At 44.7% G+C, this 12910-nt stretch overlaps 1 long non-coding RNA gene across 2 annotated transcripts; it reads right to left on the bottom strand.

Annotated features, from left to right (window-relative positions):
- Window positions 1–4272: 4272 nt before the first annotated feature.
- Window positions 4273–11809, bottom strand: LOC148138541 (uncharacterized). Of its 2 annotated transcripts, none has more exons than XR_015753916.1 (3): window positions 11710–11809; window positions 8057–8165; window positions 4273–4583 (listed from the first exon to the last, which is right to left on the bottom strand). It is a non-coding gene; the product is annotated as an uncharacterized LOC148138541 (long non-coding RNA). The 2 variants fall into 2 exon arrangements; XR_015753915.1 differs by lacking the exon at window positions 11710–11809 and adding an exon at window positions 10386–10802.
- Between the last annotated feature and the right edge of the window lie 1101 nt (window positions 11810–12910).

The raw sequence follows: 12910 nt of genomic DNA on the forward strand, positions 1-12910 counted from the left end.
CAGGCTCACTGGTCTATAGTTCCCTGGCTTTTCCTTACTATCTTTCTCAAATAATGATTTGGAGATGCCAGTGTTGGACTGGGGTGTACAAAGTTAGAAATCACACAACACCAGGTTATAGTCCAACCGGTTTAATTGGAAGCACACTTCCAATTAAACCTGTTTGACTATAACCTGGTGTGTGATTTTTAACTTTCTCAAATAATGGCACCCATCTTCCAGCACCCTGTCTGTGGCAATCGATGATACAAATATCTCAGCGAGGGGCCCAGCAATCACTTCCCTGGCTTCCCACAAAGTTCTGGGATACACCTGCTCAGATTCCTGGGATTTATCCACCTTTCTGCTTTTTAAGACATCCAGTACCTCCTCTACTGTAATATGAACAATTGCCAAGTTATCACTATTTATTTCTCCAAACTCTCTAGCTTCCATATCATTTTTCAGTAAAAACTGATGTGAAATACTGACAGAATCTCTCCCACCGCCTGCGGTTCCATGGACAGCCTAACTGATTTTTGAGGGTTGCTATTCTCTGCCTGGTTACTCTTTTGTCCATAGTATATTTGTCGAATCTCTTTGGATTCTCCTGAAACCAATTTCCCAAGCTATCTCACGTCCTCTTTTTGCTCTCCTGGTTTCCCGAGAGTTTTCCTCCTCTAGGGAGTCACACAAACACAGCTCTCAATACCTGCCATATCCCTCCTTCATTTTCTTGACCAGAGCCTCAATTTCTCTAGTCATGCAGCATTCTCTACACCTACCAGCCTTGGCCTTAACAGGAAAATACTGTGTCTGTACTCACATTATCACAGGCCTATGGAGGCATTGGCAGATGTGGACATCAAAACAATCAATCATTCTCAGTAAAGAGGTACTGTTGAAAAAGCTAAGAGCCCAAAGGTAGATGGGTCTCCTGGCCCTGATAGAATGCAGCCCAGAGATGGCGGGGGAAAATAGCAAATGCTCATGTGATTATTCACTAAAATTTGATTGACTCTGGGACAGTTCCGACAGATTGGCAAGCTGCAAACGTGATGCCACTTATTCTAAAAAAATGCATAGGGTGCTGGTGAGGCCACACCTGGAGTACTGTGTACAGGTTTGGTCTCCTTACTTCTGCAAGGATGTACTGGCACTGGAGGGAGTGCAGATGAGGGTCACTAGTTTGGGCCTGGAGTTGAGAGGGTTGGTGTATGTGGAGAGATTTAGGACTGAGTTCAGGAGGAACTTCTGCAGCTAAAGGGTTGTGAATCTGTGGAATTTGCTGCTGAGTAAAGCAGCTGAGGCTTTCATCTTGAATGTGTTTAAGGCAAAAGGTAGATTTCTGAACAGGAAAGCAATTAAGGGTTACAAGTAAGAGCAGGAAAGTGGAGCTGAGGCCATGAAAAGATCAGCCCTGGTCTTACTGAATGGCAGAGCAGGCTTGAGGGGCCAGGTTGCTTACTCCTGCTCCTCTTCCTTATCTTCTTATGTTCCCCCTTTCCAGCCATCCCTTTCCCTGGAAATAACTTCCCGCAAACAAATTTTGCAAGTTCTTACCTTGTGCCATCGAAATTGTCCAATTTAGAAGGCTATCTATTAGATCTGGTCTATTATTTTCTGTAACTATTTTAAAGCTAGTAGAATTATCAGAGAATCCAGACAGTGTGGAAGCGGGCCATTCAGCCCATCACATCCACACTGAACATCAGAGCCTTCTACCCTACCCCTATAACGTTGCAATTCCAATGAGCAATCCACCTGGCCAGCACATCCCTGACCACTATGGGCAATTCAGCCTGGATAACCCACCCATCCTACACATCTTTGGACTGTGGGAGGAAACCAGAGCAACCAGACGAAACCCAAGCAGACAACCACAACAAGGTGATCATCCCTTTCTTATTTCCCAGTCCATCCAAATAACTTCACTGGAAATACTCCCAATAATATCCTCCCTGAGCACAACCATAAAGGTATCCCTAATCCAAAATGCCATTCTGCCTCCTCTCGTCCCTCTTTCTATCCTTCCCATTGCATCTATACCCATCCATCACTGAGCCACGTTTCTGTAATATTCATGATATCCCAGTCCAATGTTCAAAACCAAATCCTCAGCTCATCTGCCTTCCCTGTCGGGCCTCTTGCACTGAAATAAATGCAGTGAAACTGCTCGGTCCTTCCTCGTTCTGTGCCTTGCCCTTGCCTGCCTTGACTGTCTAACTTCTCAACTGTACCAGCCTCAGACATACCTCTTCTCTCACTATCTCTTTAGGTTTACCCCCCACTCCCTCACTGGTTTAATGCCTCCTGAGTAGCACTAGCAAATCTCCCTGCCTGGATATGAGACACCTTCCAATTCAGGTACAATCCATCCTTCTTATGCACGTCAATTCTACCCCAGCAGAGATTCCAATGATCCAAATATAGCAATCCTTCTCCCTGCACCAGATCCTTAGCCACACATTCATCTGCTCTATCCTGCTGTTCCTACTCTCACTAGCATGCGGCACAAAAAGTAATCCAGATATTACTACCCACGAAGACCTACTTTTTAATCCTCCAGGATAATTTGCTATATTCTCTCGTCAGGACCTCATCCTTTCCTCTTCCGATGTCATTGGTACTAATGTACAATGAGCTCCCACTGATCATACTCCCTTTTGAGAATACTCTGCTCCCTCTCCGAGACATCCTTGTCCCTGGCACCAGGGAGGTACCACCCATTCTGATGTCTCACTGTCAGCTGCAGAAACGGCAGTCTGTGCCCTATACCAGAGAATCTCCTATCACCATCGATTACCAGGCACCTCATATACCTCACATTACATTGGAGCCAGTCTCTGTACCAGTACCTTGCTTGTCAGTGCGATATGCCCCTGAGAGGGTGACCTCCGACGCTTTCCGAAACAGTGTACTTGTTTGAGATCAATCAGCCGGGCCCCATTGTGAGGTAAGTGGTGGGATCCTCTCTCTCTCTGCCCAGTGATGAGCTTCATCATTCATAGTGAATGGGGCAGTATCACAGAGCACAGGGGCTGGGGGCTATTCAGCCCATTGGGACTGTACTCTCTCCCTCTGGAGATGCTGCAAATCTGTCCCAACTCCCCTCTCACTTGCCCAAAGCCCACTAAGTCCTTCCTTAAAAAGTAAAATTATAAATCTGTTTGAGAACATATGCTGAATCTGTGTCCAGCTGCCGTTCAGCCTATTCCAGGTGCGCAGAACTTACTGAGTGAAATAATGTTCCCATTTTCACTCTGCATTATTTGCCAGTTACCTGAAAGTAGTTACGAAAAATTGTGATCGTGCTAACAATTCCTCTCTCTCTGCAAATTAATTGTTTGGAAACAAATCTGCACCTGGTCCAAATCATTGCTTAACTTATCTGTGCTTCTGCTAGCTCTCCACAAAAGAGGAACACATCTTAATTTATTAGTGTCATAGAGATGGACAGCACAGAAACAGACCTTCGGTCCAATTCGTTCATGCCAACTCGGGATCCTAAACTACTGGAGTCCCATTTGCCAGCTATTGGGCCCTATCCCTCAAAACCCATCCCATTCATGGATGCCTTTCAAATGTTGTAATTGTATCAGTCTCCACTACTTCATCTGGCAGCTCATTCCACACACACACCACACTCAGCTTGAAAACGTTGCCCCTTAGATCCCTTTTAAATCTTTGCCCTCTCAACTTAAGCCCATGTGCTCTTGTTTTGGACCCACCTCACCTGGGGGGGGAAGACCCTGGCTGTTCACCGTATCCATGCCCCTCATGATTTATAAATCTCCATAAAGTCACCTCTGTCTTTGACTCTCCAGGGAAATTACCCCCAGCCTCTCCCTGTAGCCCAAATCCTCCAACCCTGGCAAAGTCTTTGTCAATCTTGTCTGAATTCTTTCAAGATTCAGAACATCCTTCCCAGAACAGGGGATTTTGAACTTAAAACAGAATTCCTGAAATGGCTTAATCAATGTCCTGTCCAGCCACAATATGATGTCCCAGCTTCTGTATTCAATGCATCGACCAATAAATATAAGCATACCAAACACCACCTTCACTAGTCTGCCTATCTGCGACTCTACTTTCAACGAACAATGAATCTGAACTCCATGGTCTGTTTGTTCAGCAACACTGCGAAGGACTTTACCATTAAGTGTAGAAGTCCTGCCCTGATTTGCCTTTCCAAAATACAATAGCTCAAATTTATCTAAATTGAACTCAGTCTGCCATTTTTCATTCCAATGGCCCATCTGAACAAGATCCTGTTGTATTCTGAACTAACTTTCTACACTGCCCACTACACCACCAATTTTAGTGCCTTCTGACCATATCTCATATATTCACATCCAAGTCATTTATTGAAGGCCCCAATATCCATTGCTGCAGCACACTGCTGCTCACAGGCCTCCAGTCCACAAAACAACCCTACATCACCACTCTCTGTCTCCTACCTTCAAGCCAGTTTTGTATCTAAATAGCTCATTCTCCCAGCATTCCATGTTATCTAACCTTGCTAACCAGTCTGCTTTGTGGAACCTTGTTCAATTCCCATGGAGACAACGTTCACAGGCTGCCATCAATCATCTTTGTCACTTCTTCAAGAAAAAAAACACACTCAAGTTAGTGAGACACGATTTTGCACAAACAAAGCCACTTTAACTCTCCCTAATCATTTCCGAATACACGTTTATCCTGTCCTTTAGAATCCCTTCCAACAACTTGCCTGCCACTGACTTCAGGCTCACTGTTCTCTTGTTCCATGGCTTCTCCTTCCCACCTTTTTAAAAATAATGGCACCTCACCTGTCGCTATCAATGATACAAATATCTCAGGAGAGGCCCAACAATCTTAATGGAGGACAGAGGGGGTTAGGGAGGATATTCTAGAGGTTTGTGTCCTTGGCAGCTCCAATCGTGGAGTGATGTAGGTGGGGAATAGCTGTCAACGGAGACAATTAGTGGTTAATCGTGGGTAGTGTGTAATGGCAGGCAATGTGATAACAATGTGTGAGAGTTAAGGGTTGGAGGGGTGGAGCTCAAGGGCAGTGGTGTCGGAAGTGGAGGAGATACACTGGAGGGCATTGGGGTTGACCACATGAGAGGGGAAATTGCAGTCCTTGAAATATGGTCCATTTGGTATGTTCTGGAGTGTTCTGCCAGCTTGCAACAAGCTTCACTGGATCACTGCACCTAAGCATGAGACAGATGTTGGCCAGGGAACACGCTCGCGTGTTAAAGTGGCAGGCAACCAGGAGCTCAGGGTCTTTTTTGGCCTGAGAGGGAGCATAGATTGATCCAAATTGCACTTCATTTCTTTGTAGGAACTGTAAGATTTAGTCCCAATCACCCAATTCATAATGTTAACCTGTAAACTCCTTATGGACTCAAATCCTAGCACCTTTTCAGGTGGAATGTTCCAGATTCTGATAACTCTGTTCATTGAGAAAAATGATCCCTTTTATATCTTTTCCCTCTCATCTTAAGCCTGTGTCCTCTAGTTCTGAACCCACAGAACCCGGGAAAAAGTCCCTGACTGCTCACCTTATCCAGGTCCATCATGATTTTATAAACATTTAGAAGGTCACCTCTCAGTCTCTAACTCTCCAGGGAAAATAGTCCCAGCCTATTCAGCATTTCCCAATAGCTCAACCCGTCCAACCCTGGCAAAGTCCTTGCAAACCTTTCCTGAAACCTTTGAAGTTTCACAACATCATTCCGAAAACAGGGAGATTGGAACTGAAAACAGAATCCCAGAAGAGCATTAATCAATGTCCTGTACAACCACAATATGACGTTACAACAGCTGCATTCAATGCATTGACCAATAACGGGGAGTGTACCAAACACTGCATTCACTACCCCGCCTACCTGTGACTCTACTTTCAAGGAACTATGAACCTGCACTCCAACGTCTCTTTGTTCAGCAACACTCCCCAGGACTTTACCATTAAGTGTACAGGTCCTGCCCTGATTTGCCTTTCCGAAATCCAACAGCTCACATTTGTCTAAATTGAACTCCATCTGCCATTCCTTGCGCCATTGGCCCATCTGATCAAGATCCTGTTGCATTCTAAACTAACCTTCTTCACTGTCCACTACACCTCCAATTTTTATGCCTTCTGTAAACCTACTGACCATACCTTACACATTCACATCCAAGTCAATTATTTAAGGACCCAATATCGATCCTTGTAGCACACTGCTGACCACAGGCCTCCAGTCCGCAAAGCAACCGTCCATCACCACCCTCTGTCTCCTACCTTCAAGCCAGTTTTGTATCCAAATGGCTTGCTCTCCCTGCATTCCATGTTACCTAACCCTGCTAACCAGTCTGCTTTGTGGAACCTTGTTGAATGTCCACATAAACAACATTCACCGCCTGGCTTCATCAATTTTCTTTGTCACTTCAAAACACTCAGTCAAGTTAGTGAGACACAATTGTGCACGTACAAAGCCACATCGACACTCCCTAATCATTCCTTACCTTTCCAAATAGATGGATATCCTGTCCCTCAGAATCCCTTCCAACAACTTGCCTGCCACTGACTTCAGGCTCACTGTTCTCTTGTTCCATGGCCTCTCCTTACCACCTTTTTAAAATAAGGGCACCTCACCTGTCGCTATCAACGATACAAATATCTCAGGAGAGGCCCAACAATCACTTCTAGATTTCCAGAAAGTTCTGGGATACACCTGATCAGGTTCCAGGGCTTTATCAACCTTGATGTGATTTAAGACATCCAGTACCACCTCCTCTGTAACATGGACACTTTTCAAGTTATCTCTGTTTATTTCTCCAAACTCCTGAGCTTCCATATCCTTCTCCAGTAAAAAATGGCAAGAAATAGTTGCATATCTTTCCCACTCCCTGTGGTTCCATAGACAGCCTTGTTGATCTTTAAGGGGGCCTATTCTCTGGTCGAGTTAATCTTTTGTCTGTGATATATTTGTTTAATCTCTTTGGATTTTACTTAAACCAGTGCCTGAAGCTATTTCATGTCTTCTTTTTGCTCTCCTGATTTCCTTCAAGTATGAAAGCGTGATCCTGTACTCCCAATTCCTCTGCCTCCGATATCTGCTCCCAGGAGGAGCAATTCCACCCCAGGACATCCCAGAAAGGCCTCCTACTTCAAGGACCACAATTTCCCTCTCACTTGATCAACAATGCCCTCCAATGCATACCCACCACTTCCCACACCTCCACCTTTATCCCACCACTTCAACCACAATAAGATTATAACCTTGCAGTCTTCACCTTCCACTCCACTAATCTCCAGATACAGTGCATTAACCTCTGTTATTTCTGCTACCTAAAGTCGGATCCCACCACCACAGACATATTTCCCTCTCCATCCCTATCTGCGTTACATGGAGACCATTCCCTCGGCAACCCTCTTGTTAGGCCCACCCCCTCCCACCAACCCATGCTCCACACCCTCGACCCTCCCTTGCCGCCACAGGAGATGTAAAACATGCGGCCACACCTCCCTCTGACCTCTGTCCAAGACACGAAAAGGATCTTTTCACATCAGGCAGAGATTTCTCCGCACATCCCAAAACCTCATCTACTGCATCTGGACACTATGGGAAATTTAACGTGGTTCATCCAACTAACCTACACATCTTTGGACTGTGGGAGCAAACTGGAACACCCGAAGGAAACCCTCACAGACACTGGGGAGAACGTGCCAACTCCAACACAGAGTCGCCAGAGGCTGGAATTAAACCCAGGTCTCTGGTGCTGAGGAAGCAGCGCTAACCACTAAGCCACAATACTGTGGGATCTTTGGTGCTGATGTGCTGCCCCACTGATACCTCGGTCACTCACCCTGCCTCATTTCCTAAGAGGCAGCGATGACAGAGTGAAATTATCGCTAGACAATTAATCCAGAGACCCAGATAACGTTCTGGGGACCTGGGTTTGAATCCTATCACAGCAGATTTTGGAACGTGAATTCAATAAATATCTGGAAAAATTAATTTTGTGACGACAATGAATCCATTGTCAATTGTTGGGAATCCCATCTGGTTCACTCATGACCTGTAGGGAAGGAAAATGCCATCCTTACCTGTTCTGGTCTGCATGTGACTCCAGACCTATAGCAACGTGGTTGATTCTTAACTGCCCTCCGGTTAAACAAAGCAATAAATGCTGGCCAAGCCAGTGACAGCCTCATCCTGTGAATGAATAAAGAAAACAGGTCAGGTTTTGTTCCTTCTCTAGTAGGTACATCCTACAAACTGAATCTGAAATGTTCTCGTACACACTGAACAAATACCTTTCCATCCAAACCCTTAACACTACAGCACTCCAAGGCTATGTTGGTAAAGTTAAAACCCCTTAAAATTGCATCCATATTATTCTTACAGATAACTGAGGTCTCCTGGTAAAATTGTGTCTCAATTCCCCGCTGACTATTGGGAGAGAGTCTATAATACAATCCCAGTAAGACGGTTATCCCTTTCTTATTTCTCAGTACCACCCAAGTAACTTGCCTGGATGTACTCCCAGGAATATCCTCCCGAAGCCCAGCTGTAATGTTATCCCTAATCAAAGACGCCACTCCCCCTGTACAGTTGCCCCCTTTCTATCGCATCTACACCCTGGAATATTAAGCTGCTAGTCCTATCCATCCCTGAGTGATGCCTCTGTAATTGCTATAATATCCCAGTGCCATGTTCAAAACCATACCCTGAGCCCATCTGCCTGACCTGTCAGGCATCTTGCACTGAAATAAATGCAGTGTAACTGGTCTGTCCCACTTTATTCTGTGGCTTGCTCTTGCCTGCCTTGACAGTCTAATCTGAACTGTACCAGCCTCGGACATCCCTCTTTTCTCACTATCTCTTTAGGTTTACCCCAACTCCCTCACTGGTTTAATGCCTCCCGAGTGGAACTAGCAAATCTCCCTGCTCATCAGGACCCCATGCTTTCCCCTTCCTATGCCATTGGTACCAATGTACAATGTCCTCCCACTGGCTATTCTCCCCTTTGAGAATATTCTGCACCCTCTCCAAGGCATCATTGACCCTAGCATCAGGGAGGCACCACCCCATTCTGATGTCTCACTGTCAGCTGCAGAAATGGCAGACTGTGCCCCTGACTAGAGTGTCCCCTAACACCATCGTTTGCGTGGAACTGGGTATACCTTACATTATGTTAGAGCCAGTCTCAGTTGCAGTAACTTGGCAGTCAGTGCTATATTCCCCTGAAAGTCTATTACCCCCTACATTTTCCAAAACAGTACACTTGTTTGAGCTGGGGATAACCACTGGATATTCCTGCAGTACTTGCCTACCCCTCCTAGTTTTCCTAGAGGTAACCCATCTACCTGACTGTATCTGCAGTGTCCTGTAATCCTGAGACTGCCACCTATCACACCCCCCGGCTCCTGTCAATACCTCACTGCCTTTAATCACTCCTTCACCAATCCATGTGATCTGATAGGATTTGCAAACACACTTCCTGCAGACACAATCATCAGGATCATTGAAACTCTCTCTAATCTCCAACATCCGACAGGAACAGCACGCCACTCTACAACAGGCCATCTCTCCGCCTTAACAATCTACAGACCAAGACAAAGGCACAGTCTTACTGCTCGAAAAATACTGCCCGAGAATAACTTAATGCTTACGCTTTATATTTTAAACATTTAAACAGCAGACCGAAAGACATAAAAAAGAAACCCTCCCCTTTCTCACTATTAATATAATAAAACCGTCTAAAATTGATGTTTCAAGAGACTGAAACCCACTGAGCTGATCCGGCTGTGAGCAGCTCAAAGAGAGAGGTCTCTCTGAGGACAGCTGTGAAATGTCACTGTTTGTTTCTCTTTTCTCCAAGCTGCATTTCCGAGCGGTTTATACCTGCACAACCAGTCAGCTGGGAGAGGTCACTGCTCGGTTTTATTCACTGGAGGTTGCCTTTGCTGCCCAGACCAGTATTTATTGGCCACCTTTATGTGTCTTGGAGAAAGTGGTGGTGAACGGCCGCCCTGAAATGCTGCAGTCCATGTACACCACAGTGATGTTTGGACAACAATCCCCCACTAGACCCACATCCCTCCCTGTCTCTGTAATCCCTCTCCAGCTTCAGAAATTGCATGTGTGTAATTTTACCTCAAATTGTACACTGAGAATGATGGAGCTTTTTTAAAAATAATACATTGCTAAAAAGGGAGGCAATGGCCAGATGATATTCTTGCTAGACGAGTAAAATGAGCAATCTTCCGAGGATTAGGGTTAGATGGTAGCATCATGGCTGATGGTGGCATCAGATATCAGTAAATTCTCGAATGAAAAGGCTCATGATGACCATGAAACTACTGTCGACTGTTAGGAAAAAACCCATCTGGTTCACTAATGCCCTTTAGGGAAGGAAACTGTCTTCCTCACCCGGTCTGGCCAACATGTGACTCCAGACCCACAGCAATGTGGTTAACTCCTAACTGCCCTCAGGGTAAACATCCACATCTGAGTGAATAAACAAAAAGAGATTTATATTTAAATCGCAGAGGAAAGATTTTTTAAAAACAAAATGGTGTTTTCAAACTTTAAAAAAATCACCTTGGTCAGATGGCACTATAGACGCTGCAATAATCAGGGAGAATATAAGGAACAAATATACAGAGAGATCTCCGATATACAGTCACAACAATAAGGTTATAGTAGTAGGTGATTACGATAGTGTGAAAGGTTTGGTTGGTAAAGAATGTGTTAAATGAGTTCAAGAAATGTTCTTTATCAATATTTAAATGTTCCTATCAGGAAGCAAGCAACACCTGACCTTTTCTTGTCTGATCAGACAGGGCAAGTGACTGAAGTGATAGGACGGGAACAGTTTGGGTGAGAGGAAATTGTGGGCACCATGGAGAAATAGTTATATAATCGATAACTACAGGTGAGCTGCCTGATGACTGGAGAGTGGCTAATGTTGTACCTTTGTTAATGAAGGGGTATAAGGAGCAGCCCAGGAACTGTAGACCTCAGTGGTGGGTAAGCCGTTGGAGGCGATTCAGAAGGATAGGATTTGCATGTATTTGGAGAGTTAAGGAATGATTAGGGACACTCAACATGGTTACTTAACAGGGTGTCTCACAGACTTGATTGAGATTTTTAAGGTAGTCACCAAGAAGATCGATGAGGGCAGAGTGGCAGACATTGTTTATTTGGACTTTAGTAAAGCCTTTAAAAAGGTTGTGCAGGGGAGACGAAGTTGTAAAGTTCGATCCCATGGGATTCAGCAAGAGCTTGCCAACTGGATACAAAATTAGCTTAACAATAGGAGACAGTAATAGTGGAGGGTTGTTTTTCACACTGGAGGCCCGTGACCAGCAGTGTTCTCCAGGAATCGGTGCTGGGTCCATTTTTGTTTGTCATGTGTGTAGATGGTTTGAATTAGAATATACAAAGCATGGTTTGTTGTGGGTGACATCAAAAACTGTTAAGGTAGACAGTAACAAAAGGTTATCCACGAATACAGAGGGATCCTGATCAATTGGGTGAATGGGCTGAAATGTGGCAGATGGAATTTAATTTGAATAAATGTAAGATATTATATTTAATAAAACAAAATCTCCTTTAGCCTCATTAATTAATTACACTAATTAAAAGTAAGGCCTTGAGTAGTGATGTGGAACAAAGAGACCGAGGGGTTCAGGTCTTTGCAGTTTGTGTCACATGTAGACAGGGTGGTTAAGTGGGTGTTTAGCACGCTTACCTTCATTGCTCAGACCTTTAGGTATAGGAGTTGGGACCCTGTCATGAGGTTATACATGATGTTGGTGAGGCCTCTTCACTGTGTTCAGTTCTGGTCCCCGTTAGAGGAAGGATGTTATTAAATTGGAGAAGGTTCAGAAGATGTTTCCCAGGATGTTGCCATGAATGGAATGATTGTTTTAGAAGGAGAGGATGGATAGGCTGGGATGTCTGTCACTGGAAAGCAGGAGGTTGAGGGGTGGCCTTATTAGAGGTTTATAAAATCATGGAGTGTGAGCAGCAGCTAAGGTAAGACAGTTTGTTTTAAAATTACTTACCGGTAGCGGACAGCGGTGTTTTTTTCTCTCTTTACAGAAAGAGCGGGAGCAGCAGGGGAAAGTGACGAAGACCGGAGGGGCAGTCGGGTAGGTTTTTTTTCCCTTCAAAAGCGCGCAGGAGAAGAACCCGAGGCACTACAGAGGTAGTGTCTCCCACCCGCCCTCCTCCTCTAACCTAAATATGGTGCAGAAAGAGTCTATTCGGCCTATCGAGTCTGCAATGACCTACTCACCCACCCTACCCCCATAATCCCACATTACCCATGGCTAGCCCAACCCACCTAAATTGCACACTGCGGCCATGTTAGCATAGCCAATCCAGTAACGTTACACATCTGTGGGAGGGTCACAAATTACATCCAAATGCTGGGAATTGTGGATGAAGGCTCACAAATACTTGACTCTGACACAAATGCTCTGCTTTTCAAAATAAAATCTGGGGGAAACTGCAACCGGGAAGATTTCTGATTATCTCAGGAGGAAGAGAATTCAAAACTCGCGCCATTGACCCAGGGGGCGCAGTGATAGTTACAGAGGTCTGGGAACCATCAGAAATGTCACAAGTTGAACATGCTTAAGAGAGGATAAAGCAAACATGACTGACAAGAGAAGTCAGTGAGAGCACAGAAACAAAAGAAAAACACCATCTGGTGTAGAGTAGTGAAACCTAGAGCATTTGGAAGGGTTCAATAACGAGCAGAGAACAACCGAAATGGCAAGATGAGTTATTAAGATTTAGTACGTAAGTGTGTGAACTTGAAATATAAAGAATGGTGCAAGAGTTTGTTCACATATTTAAAAGGTTACAGAGAGAATAGTAAGGTAAAACAATGACTGCAGATGCTGGAAACCAGATTCTTGAGTAGAGTGGTGCTGGAAAAGCAC

Source organism: Chiloscyllium plagiosum, unplaced genomic scaffold (genome assembly GCF_037043375.1).
Source record: "Chiloscyllium plagiosum isolate Xiang-an unplaced genomic scaffold, Cpla_swu_hap1 HiC_scaffold_40, whole genome shotgun sequence".
NCBI classification, from domain to species: domain Eukaryota; kingdom Metazoa; phylum Chordata; class Chondrichthyes; order Orectolobiformes; family Hemiscylliidae; genus Chiloscyllium; species Chiloscyllium plagiosum.